The following is a 24,249-nucleotide window of genomic DNA, read 5'->3' as shown; positions in this document are numbered from 1 at the left end:
GTTATAGGTAGATGGTCTTGCTTTGTCTTAGATAAGACTTTGGGCTTGGAATTTTGAATTAATGCTTGAGAGTTAAGACTTTGGGGGACTGCTGGTAAGGCATGATTGTGCTTTGAAATGTGAGAAGACATGAGATTCTGGAGGATCCAGTACAGAATAATATGGTTTGGCTATGTGTTTCTACCCAAACCTGATGTAGAATTGCAATTCACAGTGTTAGAGGAGGGGCATGGTGAGAGGTGATTGAATCATGAAGGCAGACTGCCCCCTTGGCTGTTCTAATGATAGAGTTCTCGTGAGACTTGGTTGTTTGAAAGTTTGTAGCACCTCCTCCTTCACTTTCTCTCTTCTCCTCTATCAATTGATCATAGGAAACTCCACATTAATTAAACCTCTCTTCTTTATAAATTACCCAGTCTCAGATATGTCTTTATGGCACTGTGAGTATTGATTAAAACATTTCTCAACTTCAGACCATCCTACCAGGTTGTATTTACCAAAACAGCATGGTACTGTTATAAAAATAGGCACATAGCCCAATGGAACAGAATAGAGAACCCTGACATAAAGCCAAATACTTACCACTAACTGATATTTGACAAAACAAACAAAAACATAAAGTCGAGAAAGGACACTCTATTCAACAAATAATGCTGAGATAATTGGCATGCCACATGTAGAAGATTGAAACTGGATCCTCATCTCTCACTTTATAAAAAAAATCAACTCAAGATTGATCAAAGACTTAAATGTAAGACCTGAAACCATAAAACCTCCTGAAGGTAACACTGGGAAAACTTTTCTAGACATTGGCTCAGGCAAAGAGTTCATGAGCAAGAACCCAAAAGCAAAGGCAACAAAAACAACAATAAATAGAAGGTACCTAATTAAACTAAAAAGCGTATGCATATCAAAAGAAATAATTAGCAGAATAAACAGACAACCAACAGTAGTGGGAGAAAATATTTACAAACTTTGCGTCTGACAAAGGACTAATATGCAGAATCTACAAGGAACTCAAATCAACCACAAAAAAACTAATAATCCCTTCAAAAAGTTGGCTAAAGACATCAATAGACAGTTCTCGCAAGATTTACAAATGACCAACAAACATCTGAAAAATAATCAACATTGCTAATTATGAGGGAAATGCAAAATAAAACCGGAATGAGATGCCACCTTACTTCTGTAAGAATGGGCATAATTAAAAAATCAAAAATAATAAATGTTGACATGGATATGGTGTAAAAGGAGCACTTTTATACTGCTGCTGTGAGTATAAACTAGTACAACCACTACAGAAAACAGTATAGAGAATTCTAAAAAAAAAAAAAACATAAATTAGAGCTACCATTTGATCCAGCAACCCCATTACTGGGTATCTACCCCAAAGAAAAGAAGTAATTATATGAAAAAGACACTTGCACATGCATGTTTATAGCAGCACAATTCACAATTGCAAAAATACGGAACCAATATAAATGCTCATCAAATAACAAGTGAATAAAGAAAATGTGATATATATGTGATATATGTGTATGTGTGTGTGTGTGTGTGTGTGTGTGTATATATATATATATATATATATAAAATGTGGAATACTACTCAGCCATATAAAGGAACAAAATAATGGCATTTGTAACAACCTGGGTTGAGTTGCAAATCTTTATTCTAAGTGAAGCAACCCATGAATGAAAAACTCTATATGGTATGTTCTTACTTTTAAATCTGACCTAAGCTATGAGGATGCATATTATAAGAAGTATATATTGGTATTCAGGATTCAGAAGGAAGGGTGAAGGTGGGTTGAGGGATAGTAGAGTACACACTGAGTACAGTTTACACTGTTAGTGTGACAGGTGCACCAAAACCATAGGGGAAAAAAAAAAAAAACACTAACGAACTTATTCATGCAACCAAAAACTACCTGTTCCTCAAAATCTATTGAAGTAAAATAAAATAAAAATTATGCCAGTATTTTTCAAAAGATGCATCTATTATTTATGTTGCATATAAATGTTCATTATGAATTCTTCTCATTTTCAGTACTTACAAAATCTCAATTCAATTATTTTATTTTATTTTACTTTTGAGACAGGGTCTTGCTCTGTCATCCAAGCTGGAGTGCAGTGGTGTGATCTTGGCTCACTGCAACCTCTACTTCCCACATTTAGGTGATTCTCCTGACTCAGCTTCCCAAGTAGCTAGAATTACAGGCACAAACCACCAGGTCCAGCTAATTTCTGTATTTTTAGTAGAGACAGAGTTTTGCAGTGTTGACCAGGCTGCTCTCAAACTCTTAAACTCAAGTTGTCTGCCCACCTCGGTCTCTCAAAGTGCTGGAATTACAGGCATGAGCCATTGTGCTGGCCTAAATTTAATTTTGATTGAAATGAGGGGTTCTTTTTACTTTTATATAGCAAGTACGCTAATTTCTCAAGCTTACTTCTAAAATCTTAAGAACTTGATTTATGAATGTCTAGTCATCTTCTACATTAGAATCAAATTTGCTATGGAAAATGAATTTTGGTAGTTAGTTTCTATAGAACTCCAAAACTTCTTTCACACCAATGTGTATATGCGTATTTCTATTTGATTTAATCTTTATACAAGTTTTCAAAAATTTATTGTGTGGGATATAATCATTTATATAAACTGTTTCAAATAAATTGTCAACAATTATACAAATAAAAATTACAACCTTAATTTCTTTGAAACAAGATGATTTCCATATTTCTATTTATATTAATTGATTTACTCTGGAATTTAATATCACATATTCTCTCTACATTTCCAAGTCAACATGGTATACTTCTCAGTATTTATTTATGTATGATTTGAAGGCCCTGCACTGAATTCCATTGGCTTGTCTCAACCTTACTTCAGTTTTCAAGCTCAATTAACTAATAATTTTTATAGTCTTATTAACCAATTTATTTTTCCTGAAATTAATTAGTACAATGTAAGCAGAAATAATATTTCTAATACTTTTTTTATTAAATACTTTTGAAGGAATTAATTTCATCCATGTCGACTTTTTTCAAAACTTCTCTAGATAGGCTCTCTGTATCCTTTATACAAGCTATCCCTCTATACCTGCTCATCCATATAAGCAAATTCATGTTAAACTTCGAGGTTCAACCTAACATTCATGCATTCCATTAGGCATATCTTTCATAAGCATGACAATCATTTATTTCTATTAGAAGAACATATAATCATATTTGCATATTGGTATTCCGATCTCTTTTTAATTATATGCATTTTATTTTCTCCTATTGCATTTTTCCTGGTATATTTTTTTGTCCACAAGGCTACATCTTGCTCATCTTTCATGGCATTGATTATAAATTGCCTTTAATTCCGCATAAGGTTAGGTTAGGTGACTTCTCTTTGTAATTGCAAATCACTCTCTGGATATTTCTCTTGTTGCATTTGTAATGATTTATAATAGTCTATTTACTGGTTTATCTTCCCCACCAGAATGAATTTTCTAACCACTGGGTACATGGTACTATTTTTTGTTGTGTTGAGCCTGCTACTCCATATGCATTAAACAAATGTGTGCTAAATAAAGTGATCTGTGAAAATTTCTTGTGTATCCATAGCAAAGTAAAAAGAATATGCTCTTGATAAACTAAGATAATATAAAGATATGAGTTTTGGAGTAAGTTATCTTGTGGTAGAAATCTGACTCTGCTACTTACAAAGTGTGTTACCTTTGGCAAATATACAAAACATTGTTATCATCATTCTTATCATCTTCAGTATGCAAGTTATTCTATTTACTCCAATTTTTATAAGATTATGGAATAGTACAAGTAAAATGCCTGTGCAGTCTAACAAACTTATAATAATTACAACCTGGGAGAAAATTCTAAGTATTTACATCCAATCCAAACTGAATTAATACAGATAAGACAGGAGTTTATATGGGAAGTATATCGTATTTTTCAATAGAGGGGTGGGAAAAAAGAATTTCACAACATGTAACCCCTGAGTCTAAAGTAAAAGTTGACATTAATAAAATAATTTCAAAACTTGTTGTACTTATTCATCAATATGCATCAAATATGGATCATGGTAACAGGATCTGTGTTATGTCATAGAGAATGGGGTGGGGGTAAGGGTAGGAAAGACTCATTTAACTCACTAAGGTAACAATCTTTCCAAGATAGCCAATAAATAATTGCCCAGATTGTAATTTAGACATAAGTATGTTTAAACATAACAATATGATGAGAAGGACACAACTTTATAATGTAAGAAAAACAGATGGTTGAGCCTAGTCAGAGGAGGCCTGGAGATCCTTCCTAGTGCAGCTTAAGTTGAGATTTCTTTTTTTTTTTTTTTTTTTTTTTTTGAGACAGTTTTGCTCTCATTACCCAGGCTGGAGTGCAATGGTGCAATCTCAGCTCATGACAACCTCCACCTCCTGGGTTCAAGCAATTCTCCTGCCTCAGTCACCCGAGTAGCTGGAACTACAGGCTCGCTCCACCATGCTCAGCAAATTTTTGTATTTTTAATAGAGATGGTGTTTCACCATGTTGACCAGGATGGTCTCGATCTCTTGACCTCGTGATCCACCAGCCTTAGCCTCCCAAAGTGCTGGGATTATAGGCGTGAGCCACTGGGAACGGCCTGAAGTTGAGATTAAGTGAGGAGCACTGGCTAGGTGAAAGGAGAGAATGGCCTGTGGGTAGTGCAAACTACACACAAAGACAACACTAACCTATAGATTGCAATTCCCCAAACTTTTGAGGTCCTTTCTGAAAATTGTCTGAATTCTTGGGACTACTGGGGGACTATAGGGCCTCTCCAGTGGTGGTACATATGAGCCCTTCTGTGTGCTTCTTCTCTTGAGTTCTCACTGACCTTCTTGGTCATGGGTCAACTAGATGTCCTAAGGAACTCTGGATCTTTCTCCTATGGAAGACACAGTGGCTTGTGGCTTCTCCAGTTTCCAGAAGGACAGCCTTGTGAGGAAATTACTCCTTTGGCACGTACAGAATTTCTTGCACAGGATGTGCGGCAATAAGCAACAGAATGGTGCTGACCAACTGACATGAGGTACCTCAAATCATGTATATAGATGAGAGTATCATAAAAAATATTTCCCTGGCTCAGCACTTCCTGGGGACAGCCCTGTGTTGAGGAGGTAGATAGCTTAGTGAATTGGAGGAAGAAAAAACAAGTCAGGATGTAAAATTAAAATGATTCGTACTATATAAACATATTAGGGGTTGAATATTATTTACATACATCTGTTATTTTATTTTTTTCTGATGGACTAAGTTAAAGTGTCCTTAAATTGATTCAAAGCTTACATAATTTTCACAAGAAGTTAAATATAAAATTTTACATCTATAAATGCTAAAATAGATGTCAAAATACCCACATTTGTTCAACACTGAAAAAAACCAAACTTTTATAATCTTGTAAATCTTTATTAAAAATGTACTGAGATGAGTTTAATTAAATGAAAATGTGTTGTAAAAGAAACATGTTTTAAATTGAAGCAATTTAAAATAACCAAGAAGACCTTACTTATACCCTTGGCTTGAGTAAACTTTAGAAAGATTTCTTCCTGATACTAGGCACCTGATCACCCTTTTCTTAAAGGATTTATTTTAGAAATCTTGTCATTGTAAATTCTTTCTGTCTTTCAAAAATATAAATCTTCACCCAGCTTTTTGCCAGTTTCACAATCTAGGAATGTACTTTTTGGAGACGGAGTTTCTTTCTTGTTACCCAGGTTGGAATGCAATGGCGCAATCTCAGCTCACCGCAACCTCCGCCTCCTGGGTTCAGGCAATTCTCCTGCCTCAGCATCCTGAGTAGCTGGGATTACAAGCACGCGCCACCGTGCCCCCCGCTAATTTTTTGTATTTTTAGTAGAGACGGGGTTTCACCATGTTGACCAGGATGGTCTCTATCTCTTGACCTCTTTGAAAATTAAAAAACAAAAATAATAGCGATACTATCTCAGTTTCTGTAGCAGGGTAGAGGCCTAATATCAGCGGGCACCTGGATTCAAGTTGTAAAACTACCTCCTGTTATACAGATAATGAGAAAATTAACTTTTGTATTGGCTAAAGCCAATAAGCAAACACAGATGGCCAATGATCTTCCTCTCACACCAGCCTTTAAAATCTCTACTGCCTTTGGCTGAGTCAGAGTTGAGTTCAGACTTACTTCTGGCCTCTGTTTTTTTGTTGCAATAAACTTAAGTAAGGGTTCCCTTGCCTAATTAATGTTATTCAGTGCAATATTTATTTTGAAAGAAAAGATGGCATTTTGTGAACTTTTATTTTTCAGGAGTACAGTGTTGAAGGCCCAAATTGGGCAATTTCAGTCACCAATGAGTATGTGTTCATATTTTATTCAGTTAATTTGACACTCACCTAGGAGACTTTCTTTTTATTTTGAAAATTAGTTTAACTCTCAAAAAATTAACAGTTTTTACCTAATTTCTTATCCTGTTTTGTTATCTGTTTTCCAAAGAAGAGACAGATAGATAAATTCATATGTAAATACACTAAATACACTCATAAATAGATAAGCAATGAATGCAATCTGCCATTTATATGAATGTTCGTTGTCAGCGTGTCTGGGGCACAGTGCCTTTCATGGTGTAAATTTCAAAATTATACTTTCCAGAAGTACAAAACATGTTGATAATAAATATATGGCCCTTATAATTTTACATTTTGGTAGCAGTTTCCTTTCTGAAGACATTACCCCTTTATGAATTCATATGTTATTTATTGCTTCTAATTTTATATTTTTATAGACATTGTTGAGGTGAACATGCATATATTTGGAAACAGTGTGTGAACGCTAATTATTAGTTGTAAGTTGACCTCAATTTCAGAGACATATTATTTTTAACTTTAAAATCTCCAGGGTGCAGTTCTGTTTATAAGGCTTGGACACTCTGAGTATTTTTGTGTTTTGGTAGCATATGGCTTAAGATATGAGGGTTGTGTGTTGTTTCCCCAACTTTTCAGGTTTTTAAATCTTATAATTGAGCATAAAATGTTAATAAAAATAAAACAACCTATCTTTATATCTTTTTTCTTATTCCATAAAATTAATTGTCCTTTCATTACTCCTATCTCCATTCTTCTACACCTGGATTTCCAAAAAAAAAAAAAAAGGGGGAAATTTGGAGGATTTGGGGTAGAGAAATATTAACATAGGTGTGCAAATTTTATTTGCACATTAAGTAGGACATAACAAGTATATATAACAAGGGAATATAAATACATGTTGAATCTCTTGAAGGCATTTATTTTTTATATTTAAAATTAAATTCTCAAAGAGTGATTATTACAAACATAATTTGGCCAACATAAATTATTTTCATAGAAAGTAATTCTTGGAAAATTTTTTAAATTTAAAGATTGTATAAAGTATAATTTTTCAACAAAGATTAAAATGATGAAATGCGTGTTTTGTTTAATTGGGCATTTTTTTGAAATATTAAAATAAAAAACATTAAAATTTATTTACTATCAAGGGTTGAGTTATATTTGCATAACATAAACTATTAGAACAATCTTTATATGCTCATGTATATGCTGCCAGAGCTCATGGGACTTTAGCCAGGATTGTACTGCTGGGGTCAGCTGTTCTCAACACTTTAAAGAGAAATTTATTCAAAGAACTCTGTTGTACATTTCTAAGAGAGCAGTAGAAATTATTTCATTTGGCTCTAGAGTAAATGTTATTGTTCAGAACAATAGAAAGACCAGGTAACTGTAATGTCTGTCTTCAGGTACTAGAATCTCAAGTGATTCTTCAATATCAGCTGCCATTATGTTATGCCTGGTCGATCAAATTGCCATACCCCTGGCTTTTTTTATTGTAAACCCAGTTCCAACGTAAGGAGCCAAAGTGTAGGCAAATCGATGTGAATCATCACTTTCAAAAGTAAAGAAAAACAATTAATACATGTTATTCTTTGTTTTGCTTCACTATTTCAGAGTATAAAATGTGGAAATATAGAAAACTTCCTTAACAAACATAAAAATGTTAATTATTTGGCATGTTAAATAAACTACATTTCAAATCCTAGGGTCTGATCATACTTCATTCAATCCTTGAATGTATGTTCATTTTAATTATAATTTTATGAGCTAGTTTTCATGGTTGAAAAAATTCGACATACTTTTTTGATTATCCATTTTTAACCTGATAACATATAAATTATTATACAAAAAATTACAGATACATTCTATTTACCTTTGCATTAAAGTGTTGTTGGTTCTGTGACATGGTAAAAGCCCCATAAAACTGCATACCTCAACCATACCTAGGCTTTCTGTTGAAACTGCTCTCTGTAACCCTAATGTGACAGGCAAGGAGTCCAAATCCATGCCATCTTGTCCCCTGTGACTTGTAATAAGTAATGAAGGTCTGTGATTTCCACCCTACCCAGACAATGTGTAAACAAATGCTAATCTTGACTTTTGTGAACCACTTAAGTAACAATCAGAATGTCAAAAGTCCCCTGGCCCTAAGAATGGCTGGAGCCTCTCACCCTCATCTCCACCCAGGAGGTGGTTTACAGAATCCACTAGCCCTCTGAAAGTCTGAAACCCCTCATCCCCACCCCCGCCCCTCACCCTCATTTCTGGTGGTTTTTACAGATATAAAAGGTCTTGACACCCTCCTATCAGGGCTGCAGGTTGGAGAGACCTGAGTCCTCTGTGGCCGCGGGCAATAAAGAGCCTGCAATTTGGCATACTTTTGTCTTGGTGTTGACCTTCTATGCTCGAGCCAGTAGAACATTTTGGAGGTCCCACTGTGAGTTATCTTCATCCATCACCAGACAAAAGCCATCTCAGAGTCTCGCCCCGGTGGCTACTCTCACCTTGGGGACCTATAGGGGAGGCCCCCCCTTAGATGCTCCAGAGCCCTAGAGTTCCAGCCCCATGGAGGATGAGTCACTACCTGGTGGACACTCACCAAAAATTCCTCAGGGTACCAGGAACCTCTGGAGGTAAGTCAGGTCTGGGGACTGGTCCATCTGTGGGGGGGCCTGAGTCAGGGGACTGGATGCGGTCATTGCAACTCTGACCAGGCAAGCCTACTATGAGGTATCACTAGAGGTTCAGGTTGCCTCAATGTAGGCTCAGGTTGCCTCACGGGAGGCTCGGGTTGCCTCACCGGAAGCTCGTGTTGCCCTTCTGGAGGCTCAGGTTACCTTGATGGATGCTCAGGTAATTTAGTTTTCAGTTGTTTTCCATAACTTCAGTGTGAGTGAGAGAGTGAGTGTGTATATATGTTGTCCCATGGCTGGAAGGCTACAGGGCTTGTGAGGGCCTTCACCAGCAGTTCCACGGGGATGTCATAAGGCATAACAGTGATTCATCTCAGGAAAATTCTGAAGTAACCAGGCCCGAGGTTTATGCATGCACATCTTAGCCAAGACACTCGGAAACATCCCTCTGGGGACATGGCTGGACAGGCATCAGACTGGTCTCCCATCTTGGGGGCACCCATCCCTTGTCTGTCAATCCTATACGTGGTTCTGTCTTTACTGTAGATTCACCAGTTTTGTTAGACTCCTGTTGGCTGATATACAGTGGTTTAGACCTATCACTCTTGAGGTGGATGTATTCTCCATTGGCTAAGTGACCATTGACTTCATGGAACTCTAATTGAATTTACACCCCTGGAAATACTTCTGTTCTCTTTCCTTTTCCTCTTCTTATTCTATTATTGAGGCCTCATTCTTCCTTTTTCTCATGTCCAAGAGAAAATTCTGTCCCCGACGAATTGGGTGTAGTTTTTTTCTCTGTCTTAGGGAATCAAACTTTAAATAAGAAACTACCAGCCCTCTTTGCCTGTTTAGGGTAAAAAAGGAGTAATTGTCTCTTCTGTCAAAAGAAACAGAGATAGGGAGGGAAAGAGGAGAGAGGACAAGAAAATAGGGGAGGGGAAGAGGAGAGAGGAGACAGAGAAGAGAAAGAGAGTAGACAGAGAAGAGAGAGAAAGAGAGAAAGTAGATAGAGAGAGAGCGGAGAGAGGACAAGAAAGTAAGAGTGGTGAAGAAGAGAGAAGAGACAGGGAAAAGAGAGAGAGAGCAGACAGAGAAGAGAGGAGAAAGAGAGGAGAGAGGAGACAGAGACAAAGGGAAAAGAAAAAAAAGAGAGCAGACAGAGAAGAGAGGATAAAGAGAGGAGACAGACACAAAGGGAAAAGAGAGAGAGCAGACAGAGAAGAGAGGAGAAAGAGAGGAGAGAGGAGACAGAGACAAAGGGAAAAGAAGTGAAAAAGAGAGAGAGCAAGAGGAGAGAGAGACAGGGAGAGTGGAATTCAATGCTTTTTAGGGTCCCTGTGTCAAGGCGACCAAAAGCTGCAGGGGCGGGGAACTAGAAGCTGGCCCAGTGGCTGGGAGCTCAGTGCTAAACTGACATAAAAGGCGTTTTTATCTTTCTCTGCCGGCCGCCAGCCCCACCCAGCTTTCAGGCAGGTCAGACTGCCTCAGGATGCAGTATCTGCATCCAAAATATGGCTTTAAAAAAAGCCAAATGTGGGTGAAGGGGAGGAAGGCAGCAAAACACACTGCCATGTGTGTACCTATGCAACTATCTTGCATGTTCTGCACATGTACCTCAAAACCTAAAATGCAATTAAAAAAAAAAAAAAAAAAGGAAAAGCTTTGTAACTCTTTGTAATGCAAGTGACCTGTTAGCACAGTAGTTAAGGTATAGAACCTGCAACTGCAAGGTTGTTGGTTCAAATCCTCAGTGAAGCCAGTCTTAAATTAGTAAAATCTCTTGTGGGAAATTCAAAAGCTGAAGGAAAAACCAAATGGGGTTGTCTAGCTCCCGGCCTCATATCCCCCTCCAATGCAAGATGACCAACTTCAAGTTTGGGTTTTCAGGACAATATGGGTTAAAATTAACCCCTGGAGAATTCTGCTCTTTATCTAAACTATAATGGCTGTCTTTTGGAATTGGGTGGCCTGACACTGGGATCTACGACTCAAAAAAAAAAAAAAGAAAAAGAAAAAGAAAAAGAAAAAGAAAAAGAAATTACCCAGGCTGTATGGAAAATGATTGCAGGAACTCCTGGACATCCCGACTAGTTTTCATATATTAAACAATGGTTGGATTAAGTCCAACAACCCCCCTTCACCCTGCCGGGGTTGAAACACTTCATAAAACAGGTTAGACTTCAGGTCATGTTAGCCAGCCCAAAGAAAGCCCCTTCTGGGCCAGCCATTCTCCGCACCACAGAGGAGGATTAGGAATTACTTCCACCCTACTCAAGGCACTCTGAACCAGGGCCTCAGCAACCCCCTGGACAGTACTAGTAACCAAACCTTGTCCCCCCTGCACACCCACAGCGGGGCTCCACACTCACCAGTGTGGAGGAGAAGGCAATTGGGATCGCCTATTCTTTGTTCACATTCCCTTCTTGTCAAGTGAGTTATACAACTGGAAGGTGATAGAAATTAAAGACAGGGCCAAAACACCAAGTGCTGGGAAAAGCTGCCAGGCTGCACCCAAAATTGGCACGCAGCACCCATGATGTGGCAAAGGGGATTTTTATGGCCTGCAAGCTGGCAGATTCATCCAGTGTGAGAGGCTGTGCAGGAGGGGAGGTGCTTGGGAACTGCTGAGTTTAATAGTTCCTGGGAGGGATTTATGCGGGCGGGGGGGGGGGGGTAGTCGAGGGTAACTGCTAAGATGGCAAGAGGGGGAGGGTTAAAAACCTGCTAAGATGAAAAGTTCTCCAGGAGGGGATCATGCTGAGAGGCTGGGGGAACTTAAGGCCATGGCTGTGGCGGGGTTTTACAATGGAGTAAATTCTGTCGGAAAGCTCAACATCCCCCATTTTCTGAGAAGCCCCAGGCTTTGAAAGTGCTCTTAAAATCTGTACTTCAGACTCATCACTCCACTTGGGACGACTGCCAACATTTATTACTGATTCTGTTCACCACAGAGGAAAGAGGCAGAATTAGACAAAAAGCCCTGCAAGCCATCATAAGTCCAGGGCAAGAAACAGTAGGAAAAAAAAAAAAACAAAACAAAAAAACAAAAACAGGACTGAATTAAAAAGATTTTTCCCTCTACCCAAACCCAATGGGACCCCAACACCTTGGGAGGTCACGAGGCTCTGAACACATTTCACCAGTATCTTTTAGAGGGGGTTGGGGGCAGCCCACAAGCCCACTAACCTCTCCAAGGTAGGGACTGTAACTCAGAGTCCACAGAAGTCGCCGGCTGTCTTCCTTGAGCGTCTACAAGACACTTACCGCACCTACACTCCTTTTGACCCTGAGGCTCTAGAAAATCAGTGGACCATCAATCTGGCTTTTGTTTCCCAGTCAGCCCCAGATATTACAAAAAAGTTACAGAAGTTACAGAGATTCCAAAAAATAAATTTAACCCAATTGCTAGAAATTGCCCAGAATGTTTTTAATAACAGGGATACTCCTGGAACGGTACAAAAAAAAAAAAAAAAAAAAAAAAAAGGTTACTAAGGCAGTAATAGCAGCACTTCAGAAGACACAAGTCATTTCACGAGGGCAGGGGACCTTATAAATTGGGCCCTGTGGTCTCTGGCCCCATTAGGAAGAAATCAATGTGTGTACTGTAAAGAAGAGAAACATTAGAAAGAATAGGTGCCCCAAGAGAAGAGGAGTAATGGCTCAGAAAAAGCCACTGAGGGCTATCCTCAATTTAGATGGTCAGAATTGATGGGGCTGGGGCTCTTACTTACTAAGCCCCCATGAGCCCAGGGTTACTTTAAGAGTTGGGGACAAACCTGTCAGCTTCTTAGTCAACACCGGGTTGGCCCACTAGGTCCTTAGCCTCTAGGACCACTATCCTATAAAAAACAATTATCCAGGGGGCTACAGGAAAAACCAAAACAAGCCCTTGGAACACCAACTGACTCATTGATCTGGGTAATGGCACCATCACCAACTCCTTCTTAGTCATTCCAGGGTGTCCGTGTCCACTGCTAGGATGGGACTTACTTCACAAACTTCAAGCAAATATTTCTTTCTGTGAGAGTCAGGCTTACCTCTCAAGTCCTCCTCCCTTGGCATTAGGGCCACCTCAGCAAATCCTCATCACCTGTTCTCTGTCAGATGAGTATCTCTTGCAGGAAGCTCTATCCTCAGAGGCAGATTAATCACCAATATCAGATCTCCTCCACCAGTTCCAAAAGAATGTACCCGAAGTATGGGCTGAGACAAATTCCCCAGGCTTGGCAAGTCGCCATACCCTAGTCATGGTCCAGCTATTGGCAACGGCAACTCCAGTCCAGGTACGACAATATCCCATGAGCCAGGAAGCCAGACGGGGAATTGCTCCACATATAACCAGACTCCTAAAAGGAGGAATCCTTACTACCTGTAAGTCCCCCTGGAATACCCACTTGCTCCCCGTCTTAAAACCAGGCACAAAGGACTATTGGCCTGTACAGGACTTAAGGGAGGTAAACAAATGAAAGGAAACTTTCAAATCTGTATAACCTCCTAAGTCTTGGGCCCAGAACGCCACCATTACACTGTCTTGGATCTCAAGGATGCATTCTTTTGAATTCTATTGGCCCCTGTTAGCCAGCCCATATTTGCTTTTGAATGGACTGACCCCAATACTGGGGTCTCAGGGCAACTCAGTTGGACAACACTGCCTCAGGGGTTCAAAAACTCCCCTACTCTGTTTGATGAGGCATTAGCCAAGATCTTGCCACCTTCTGAGCTGAGTTCCCCGAGCATACTGTATTCCAATATGTGGATGACTTACTCTTGGCTACAAAAACCGAGGAGGCCTGTAAAGAGACCACCCAGTCATTATTAAAGAACCTACAGACTTTGGATTACTGGGTCTTAGCTAAAAAGGCCAAACTCTGCCAACCAAAAGTTACTTACCTGGGCTATATCATAGAGAAGGGCAACTGGGCACTGGCACCAGCCGAGTCCAAGTGGTGCTGCAAATACCCACCCCCATCATGAAATGCCAAGTTTGAGAATTCCTTGGTGTAGTAGGGTACTGCAGGCTATGGATTTGGGGATTCTCTGAGATAGCCAAGCCCCTGTATGCCTGCACTGGAGGAAATCAGCCCTTGACATGGACAGAGATAGAGCAACAGGCTTTTGACAAGCTCAAGACTGCCCTAACTATGGCCCCAGCCTTGGCCTTGCCAGATGTCTCTAAACTCTTCCGGTTGTTTGTGCATGAAAACCAGGGAGTCCTGAGGGGGTGCTCACCCAGATGTTGGGACCATGGTCCCAGCCAGTCACCTGCCTTTCAAAAAGTCTTGATCCCATAGCCCCTGGGTGGCCAACTTGTCTGAGGTCGGTGGCAGCTACAGCTCTGTTAGTCAAGGAGGCCGACAAACTAACCTTGAGAGAGGAGTTAAACTTAGTAGCACCCTACGCAGTGGAGTCACTACTCCGTGGAGCTCTGGGAAAATGGATGTCAAATGCCCACATAGTTCAATATCATGCCTTACTTTTGGACCAGCCCCACATAAAGTTTTTAAAGGCTACAGTTTCAAACCCCGCCATGCTGCTACCTGACAGTCAGCTGGAAGAGCCCATACACGACTGTCAGCAAACGATGGACATCATCCACGCGGCTCCACCAGACCTCACTGATGTCCCCCTGCAGAACCCAGAGGAGGTACTGTATACGGATGGCAGCAGTTTCATGGTCGATGGAGTCGGGTATGCCGGGGCAGCTGTGGTCACCCTAGAGCGAGTTGTCTGGGCCCAGCCTCTTCCGCATGAAACCTCGGCCCAAAAGCAGAACTCATTCCTCTGACAAAGGCCTTAGACTGGGCAGAGGTAAAGACTGTTAACATCTACCCAGATAGCCGGTATGCCTTTGCTAAGGCTCATGTACATGCCGCCATTTATAAAAAAGGAAGACTACTTACCTCAGAGGGAAAAACCATCAAAAATGAAGAAGAAATCCTAGCCCTACTAAAGGCTATTTGAAAGCCCAAGGCAGTGGCATGAATGCACTGCAAAGGACACCAGAAGGGGGATTCACCAGAAGCAAGGGGAAATAGGGCGGCTGACCTGCAAGCCAGACAGGCAGCCTCGGGGCCAGTAAAACCTCTGCCTCTTCTTGTAACTCTGTCTGCCCCAACACTGCCCCCTACCCCTACATACTCACCTGATGAAGAAAACTTTGCTAAAGAAGAAGGGGGCACACAAGATTCCACAGGATGATGGATTATGCAGGACACAAGGATTGTAGTTCCCAAGGCTCTAGGATGGGCCCTAGTTAAGGACACACACCGGGGCACTCACTTAGGACAGACCAAACTAACTGAGCTGCTAAAAGCCAAATACTACCTTCCCCACTTTCATGAACTTATCAAGAAAATTACTACAGTGTGATGTATGTGCCCGAGTAAATCTGGGAGGGAACAGGTCTAGCCAGGTAGGAGTAAGACTCAGAGGGACTAGCCCTGGGGAGCACTGGGAAGTAGATTTTGCTGAAATAAAACCCCCAACAGATTGGCATAAATACCTCCTGGTGTTTATAGATACGTTCTCTGGATGGGTTGAAGCCTTCCCCACTAGGTCCGAGACTGTCTTGGTAGTCACACACACAAAAAAACTATTACAGGACTTTGTTCCTCGGTTTGGCCTCCCTCTAATGCTGGGATTGAACAATGGGCCCACCTTTACTGCACAGATTTCTTAGGGCCTAGCCAAGGCCCTGGATATATCCTGGAAATTACACTGTGTCTCTCATCCCCAGAGTTCAGGGCAAGTCGAACGAATGAACCGGACCTTAAAAGAAACCCTGACAAAGTTTATCTTAGAGACCGTTGAAAACTGGGTCAGCCTGCTTCCTTCTGTCCTCCTTCGTGTCCGATGCATACCCTATCAGAAAGCCTTCTCCAATATTGCAATCATGTTTGGTAGGCCCCCTCCCATACTCCCCAGACCTGCTTTCTTCAGTTCTTACAGGTGCTTCAGTCTGTTCAATCCCAGATACACCAGCTCATTAAGGACACCTGTCCCACCCCACTGGACCTTGCAGACCAGCCAACGCACCCCTTCCAGCCCGGAGACTCTATCCATGTTAAAAGATTCGCTACCTCTGGCCTCACTCCCCTTTGGAAGGGACCCTACACAGTTATCCTGACCACACCCACCACACTCAAGGTAGATGTACTAATGGCCTGGATTTATCACACCTACATCAAGACTGCCCCACCCAAAGGACAATGGAGCATCAAACACTCATCCCCATTCACTAAAGCTAAGACTGGTGCACTCCTCGAGGTCACCACTCTTGCCACCCTAATCCATGCTGTAAATCCCTATAGCAAACCCTCCTAGAACCCACCTACTATCAGTGGGTCATCACTGAGGACTCCACTGGAAAAATATGTTAGTTCCTTAACTGGGAAGGGATTCACCTTAGTCAATTTAACCCTGGAGTACATTACAAAGAACCGCATTGCCTTCTCCCTAGACGTCTGTGCCCTCCTGGGCCCCAATGTAAATTTCAGAACAAGTGGAGGTGTAGCTGGCTGTGGCAGTTTAGGGGCAGAGGAACAACTCCAGACCAAGGGGTTTTATCTGTGCCCAGGATCCACCCCACAAAAAAAGATAGAACTGTGGAGACTTAAATGAATTATTTTGCCCCCATTGGGGTTGTGAAACTATCTCCACTGTATCAGGGTACACCAAAAACAAAGACTAATGATATTAAGGTCTCAATAGGAGCCCTTAGAACCAACAAACAATATGAACCTGTTGGAGAAATCAATGATTTAATTCCTGTAAATAAAACAAAGGGGGAGTGTGACATGATAAAAGCCCCATAAAACTGCATACCTCAACCATACCTAGGCTTTCTGTTGAAACTGCTCTCTGTAACCCTAATGTGACAGGCAAGCAGTCCAAACCCATGCCATCTTGGCCCCTGCAACTTGCAATAAGTAATTAAGGTCTGTGATTTCCACCCTACCCAGACGATGTGTAAACAAATGCTTATCTTGACTTTTGTGAACTAGTTAAGTAACAATCAGAATGTCAAAAGTCCCCTGGCCCTCAGAATGTCCGGAGCCCCTCACCCTCATCTCTGCCCTGGAGGTGATTTACAGAATCCACTGGCACTCGGAATGTCTGAAGTCCCTCACCCCCACTCCTGAGGTGGTTTTATGAGTATAAAGTATCTTGACACACTCCTTTAGGGGCCACGGGTTGGAGAGGTGCGAGTCCTCCATGGCCACTGGCAATAAAGAGCCTGCAATTTGGCATACTTTTGTCTTGGTGTTGACTTTCTATGCTCAGCCCAGTACAATAGTTCCATTAATGGTACTAATCGAGCAACATTGTCAGTGGGAAAGAAATACAATCAATCTTGTTGTTAAAGTCTTCAATCCTAGAATTGTAAGAGATGAAAGAAAAATCTGAACGGAAAACTCGATAAACTAGAGGAAGCTGGCCGTTTTGGTGGAAGTCACATTGTTTTTTAAATGCTCAGGTTCAAATTTAATTTGATTTAGAATGAGACTAGAAATCTGATGTATGGAAGGTAGTTTTACTTTTGTTAAACAATAGTCATGCATTTTTTTGAAAGGATGAAACATTAAAAGATCCTAGATAAAATATTTAGATGATATGTAACTTTTGTTCTGACTCTTTGAATGACCAACATATTTTTACCCACTCTATCATCTCACATATTGAGAACTAAGTGCATAGTATTTCAGTTTTCTCTGAATTTGCGATACAATATTTATTTGAATTTCCAAAACTAAAGCTTAGATTTATGCATATTTTGAAGTCTTAAAAATGGGATGTATGCATTTAAGAGAAAGTCACATATTTTCCATTATATGGAGCATGACCCTTGCATTAACTATATACATTTTTCAATAATCAAAGCCACACATCTACACAAATCCAAGCAGAAAGATGAAACTTCACTGTTGGTAATTATCATAATGTCCTCTGTATAATTTTATAAAAGCCGTATGAGCAGTAATGCTGTATGTTTTCCTTAATTAGCTCTCAACTGATGATCATATTTTCAGGCAACATGTTTGGTATTATATGCCATTCAATCTCAAAACATAGGCAAACATGTAATAAATTATTTATTGGTATTACCTTATATGAAAAAGTAATATTAATGTTTCTGAGGGAATGTGTTCTCTTTCCCAGTCCACCAGGGGGCGTAGTTTTAAGAGCAAGAATTTTCCAGCACTATGTTCCCTCCCATCTCTCTCCATCCAGGAGATTTAATGGTTTATGTTTGAATTTAGTGGGTGCTGGAAGAAACTAAGAGTCAATCATCCCAGTGGAAGTTTAAAGGAACTCCTTTCATTGGCCAGAAGAACTTGGGAAGGTGGGAATTTCTCCCAGGATAAATTCCCCTGCTCCTTCACCCACAGTGGATTTCCAGCTCTCTGGAATCCCCTCCCAGATGGTGGGAACTCCCTTTCTCCTCTGGGATTTCCCCTCTGGAATCCCCTTCCACACTCTTTGTGGAACTCTTTCTTTTATTCTCCTTTTCTTCTCTGTTCTCTACCTAAATAAAATCACCTTTCTGCAACACTTCTTGGGTCTGATATTTACTTTCATAAGCACATGGCACACTGCAGTGGTCCCATTGCTTATTCTTTAAGAGATTGGAGGCCAAGGACCCTCAGCATTCTCCCGGGGGGAACTGTGCCTCACCAGTAACTAAGAAAAAACCTGGTTACATTTCCATGTTTTACTGCCACCCTGATATTGTTTGGCTATGTCCCCACCCAAATCTTATCTTGAATTGTAGCTCTCATAATTCCCATGTGTCCTGGAAGGAATCTGGTGGGAGATAATTGCATCATGGGGGTGGGTTGTTTCCTAGGCTGTTCTTGTGATAGTACGTAAGTCTCATGAGAGCTGAAGGTTTTATAAAGGGGAGTTCCCCTACACAAGCTCTCTTGCCTGCTGCCATGCAAAATGTGCCTTTGCTTCTTGTTTATTTTCCACCATGACTGTGAGGCCTCCCCGGACATGCTGAACTGTGAGAACATTAAACCTCTTTCCTTCATAAATTACCCAGTCTCGGGTATATCTTTACTAGCAGTGTGAGACTAGACTAAAGTCAACTCTCTCTCTCTCTCTCCCTTTCTCATCCTATATATATATATATATGTACACACACACACTTAAATGCAATTAAAGGTCTATGCCAAGTACTCTTGAGTTGTCTCTTATTGAAACATAAAAGTATACAATTCAGTATTTTGAAGACATTCTTTAGTACCAAATTTTTCTTTTCAGATATAGTAAATAAAAATAATATTCTCAGTGATTCTACTTATTTTAAATAAGTTAGCATTTATCATCTTTAATCAATTACTTTCAAAGTTTCAGTATTTTAGAGAAAATATTGGTTTTCTTTGTTTTAAATGGTAACATTTTATTTGTACATGTAATAAAACATTCACATAAAAATATGTAACATTTCAAATGATTTAAATTATTAAAAACAGAATCACCTATGGTATATTATCCTACTTTTGTCATATCTTTGTTTTTTTAAGTAGAGACAGAAGAGAATAGTACTGTTGGGCTTGACTCTGTATTTTGAAGCCACATGAGTCTACATGAGATTATGGCAGTCCATGATGTCAGATATAGATTAATAAGTAAAATCATTTTACTCATTGAATAAGACAGGTGAAGAAACCAACCAATTGAAGTATAATTAATGTATTCTTTTTGGGTTTCTCAAAAAATTAGCATTTACTCTCAACATTTTTCTCATATTTGCCATGCATATATACACACAAACAGGTTAAAATTTTGATATTTCAATGACATTTAAATGAAAATGTATTAATAACCAGCAATGTCATGCTACCCTACATATGAATTGGTTTCTACCTAATCTTTTTACATATATATTTCTCTCTATACACACACACACACACACACACACACACACACACACACACATATAGGTTAACATTTTGATATTTCAAAGGCATTTAAACGGAAGCGTATTAATGACCAGCAATGTCTCAATAGCTTGGAATATGAATTGCTTTCTATCTTATCTTTCTCCATAGTAACTAAGCTAATCTTCCCAAGTAATGATAGCAAATTATGACTATAAACAGTGTAACTTCAGGATTGGGAGAGAGGTCTAAGTCCAACCTCTGCCAACCACATCCATTCTGTGTCCTGGAACAGGGCTTAGTTTGCCTCTTCCAGATCTCTTTGATTATGCAATACCCTGCAATGCCTTCTTCACTTAACAGAACTTCTGTAATCCTTTCCTGGTCTTTCTAAATAAAGAAATAACAAAACCAATATATTTATTCTTTCTGTATTCCTAGAGCAGATGTTAACAATTATACATATTTGAAATTTATTTAAAACTAGCAGTAATAGTGTGTGCATATATTATTATGTAACCTCACTTAAAATGTAAAGTCCGAAGGATGAGAAGCGTGGCTTCTATTTCAACACCTATGGAGCTTTCCACTATTATGTATGACATAGTATTGTCACAAGAAAAAGATTGTCAATCATTCAGTCTAAAATTTGCAAGATCTGCACGTGTACCCCAGAACTTAAAGTATAATAAAAAAACGAAGTTACCAATGAATAATGTTATGGAAAAAATGAGTGATATATTGCATAGTAAAAAGGGTCATAAAATAGTTTCTATAATATATTCATGTTTTGTTAAAAATGAATATATATATATATATATACACACACATAGATGAGAGACTGTGTACATATTAAACTATTAACAGTGGCTAGTGTGAAAAGATTAGCATAAAGTTTTATTTTCTTCTTTGTAATTTTTTTGGACTATCTAAATTTTCCTAAATGATCATGTATTTTTGAATAAAAATTTCTTTACACAAGATAAAATAAATTAAATCATCCTTTTAAAAAAGTGTGGGAAAGAAATATGGCAGAAGCAATCAGTAGATACGCTGTGGGTTGCCAATTCTTGCTTTCAGATTTTTTCTTTGTTCTCATGGAGGCATTGTAGGATAATGTGCACTTCATCTATTGATTGAAAATGCATCTTATTTTGAAGGAATAACTTGTTGGACAGGAATCATTTATGTCTATGCAGTCATGCATCAATTGTACCGCTCTTGTTTAAGTTATTTATTGTGAATTAGAATTATGATTAATCTCTTCCTAAATGTTTTTTATGTACAACTATTCCCTTGCCACTTGCAAAAGCCTATGTTTTAACTTCGAAACACCTAAGAGAAGGCAGATTACAATAGTGTTGTTAGGTTTTTACTAATATTGAAAAATAATATAATTGTCAACATGTGGCACATTAGAAGAAAAATACATTTAGACTGCATATGTGACTCACTTACATGCTTTTCCCTTCAGCTTTTGGTCTACTCCTCTCATATTTCTTGTTGTTATACCTGTTGAGATTTGTATTGTGGAGAGGAAGTTTCCTTCTCCACAGCTACCTTTGGTCAATAGAAATGTATCCAACAAAGCATTAATTCTATTCTCAAAAGAGAACCACTCATGAACTTTCATGGATACAATGAGTCACTAATTATCATTAAGAATGCAGAGAATGAGGCAATGCCATGGGCCTTGACAGACATATAAGCTACCTATTCCAGAACAAAATAATAGTGATAATATGGATAATAATAACAATAAATCTGATAATTGCACATTCTTAAATTTTTATAATTGTGTATCTTAGAAACTGATCATTGCATATGTTTAGTGAAATATATGATATAGACACAAATATTCAAAAGCCAGCAGTATGTATGGTCCCAAATCTGCCACTAGAACACACATCCCACTATTTTCAAGTGCTCTTTTTTAATAATTTAATGCACACTGAAAATTATAAAACTTTGCTTGTAGCTTATGTGATAATCACAAGCTGCTTGAAGAAAATACTTTTAGGGGACTGAATAAATAAATTGTGACATCACCATGCAAAGTAATATTACACAGTGATGAAGATGAATGAACTCAAGTCATGGGTATCAACAAAAATGAGTTTTACAAAAATAATGTTAAACAAAATGCAATTTGCAAAAGTATACTGAGAGTACACTTAAGTTACGTCATTCTTATGAAGTTTGAAACCATGTAAAATAATAGTAAATATTGCTTAGACACATACCTATAGTAGATATATGTAAAATGTCTATACACTAGCTGTTCATTGTCTACACATTAGCTGGACATGAGTGATGATAAATCTCAAACTCAGCAGAGGGGTTCTTGCTGAGAGCAAAGGGTGAAGTACATTTGAGGAAAAGTATACAGAGGGCTTTTAATTTATGGGTAATATTTTAATTCTACAGTTGGTTGGTGAGTGAGATAGAAATTATGATTTTATTTGTATACCTTTCTATATGACTCAATTATGCTGTAATAAAATTCTGAATTAAAAATTAAATAAAATTTGATTTTACAAATAAAATTAAGAATATAGATATTAAGTGACTGACTCAAGACACATCAGTAATGCAAAAACAATGAGCATTAGTATTATGAACAGAAATCTGGCTCTCAATACAGTTTTATTTTTTGAAGTGCACTCCACTGATTGATATTGCTTAACAGATATAATAGAATAAGCTATTGGCTTGAATTAATTCAGATCTCCTCATCTAATTTTTTGTTATATAATGTGAACATTTCTCAAGGAGATTGTTCTCTTTAAATTTGGTTGATATATATATATATCTATTTTTGCATTTAGAGAGTTCTGGTACTTGAAGGACCCAACTTAATATTACTTACCTTTTACATTTTTAGTATCACCTTGCCATTCGGATAATAGAAAACTATTCATGTATATTATTCTCTTACTTTTCTCTTTTTATTTTTCATTTTAATTATTCTATAATAAAATCATTTTGATTTATGGTGTCAAATTAAATAACGTATGTTCCAGATATTAAAATAATTTCTGTAGTCATTGACTCAGTATCTAGTTATTGGATAATTACTTTCTCCCCCATTTAAAGACTCTTAAATTTTTTTCAATAAATTAATATGCATTTGATTTTCAGAGTTATTATATTCTGTTCCAGTGATCTTTTCACCTAATATGTTTCTATAATTAAAATTTTAAAGTTATGAAAACTTATATTTTACTATAAGTTTAAAATTGCAATGCACTAGCATGATGGCCACATATTTGAGTTTAAGAGATTAACAAATCCCAGAAATTAGTTATGATAAATCAGAAAATGTTATAAAAATTCTCAAATATACACTTTCTTTAATCTTTCCAAGTAGAAAGAGTAGCTACTGAATTTAGAAATTTACCCTTGGAATTATTGACAAACCTTCAGGTAGACAATTTATTATTTTGAGAATTTTTTTCTGATAATTATGTACATAATTAAGTGTATCTTTAGATAACTGATCCTCCTTATTAACTACTTTCTCCCTCTTCATCTTGCATTCTAAGGGAACAGGGAGTGGCTCTCACTGTTGCTAGTAATACAAGGCAACTATTCCAGTTTTTCTATTATCCATGTGTTGTAACATTCCTTCTAAGGGTTAGGATGGTCACAGAAAAAGTTTTTCTGACCTATACTCATGTAAGTACTATCCTATAGTAATATTTTTGCTGCAGCTATTATTCAAAATTCTCACTTCAAATGTAATTCTTCTTACAATACATTGTCTATTTTTCCATTCTATTTGCCTTTTTCTGGAAGTCAAAATCAATAGGTAGCTACGTTTTTATAGTTGGATGAAAGTTCACAAAAGCCATATGCTTGCTCATTCACAACATCATTTTAATATATTAAATGTAGACATAACCCTGCAAAAAACAATTTTTAAAAATCTATATTTTTCAATGTTATATTTGCCTTTATCATATTATAATAAACATCTTGAACTTTTTCTGATTTTCAAAATTGCTAAACCTGGGTCTTTGTAAGTGTTCATCCTTATAAAAAAATTGCAAAGGCAATAGATGGGACACTACTTTTTTAATTTCTTATTTAATTCTATGTTTACTAACTTTAATGCTCTATTTCGTAAATAATAGCAATATTGGTTTTTGTGTCAAAGCTACTTTTCACTCTGTAGTGAATTGAAAATAAATGTAGATTTGTTTATAAGGAAGCTTGTATATTAGATATTTTACATATATTTATTAATTTAGTAATCAAACTAAATTTTTATGTCCATTTCTAATTGCAACTTTGAAAGTCAAAATTGTTTTGTGACTTATCTAGATGTAACGACTACGATTTTGAAAAGTC

The 24,249-nt window shown here is 38.1% G+C and overlaps 1 long non-coding RNA gene across 1 annotated transcript in view; it reads left to right on the top strand.

Moving 5' to 3' along the window:
• The first annotated feature begins 8,676 nt into the window (after positions 1-8,676).
• The window catches only part of LOC144581865 (uncharacterized), a 77,615-nt gene continuing 62,042 nt past the window's right edge, over positions 8,677-24,249 (top strand). Inside the window, exon 1 of the long non-coding RNA XR_013533282.1 lies at positions 8,677-9,007. This is a non-coding gene — a long non-coding RNA (uncharacterized LOC144581865). The remainder of the gene's footprint in view (positions 9,008-24,249) is intronic.

Source organism: Callithrix jacchus, chromosome 3 (assembly GCF_049354715.1).
Source record: "Callithrix jacchus isolate 240 chromosome 3, calJac240_pri, whole genome shotgun sequence".
NCBI lineage: Eukaryota > Metazoa > Chordata > Mammalia > Primates > Cebidae > Callithrix > Callithrix jacchus.
This window is presented reverse-complemented; position numbering and strand designations above follow the sequence as displayed.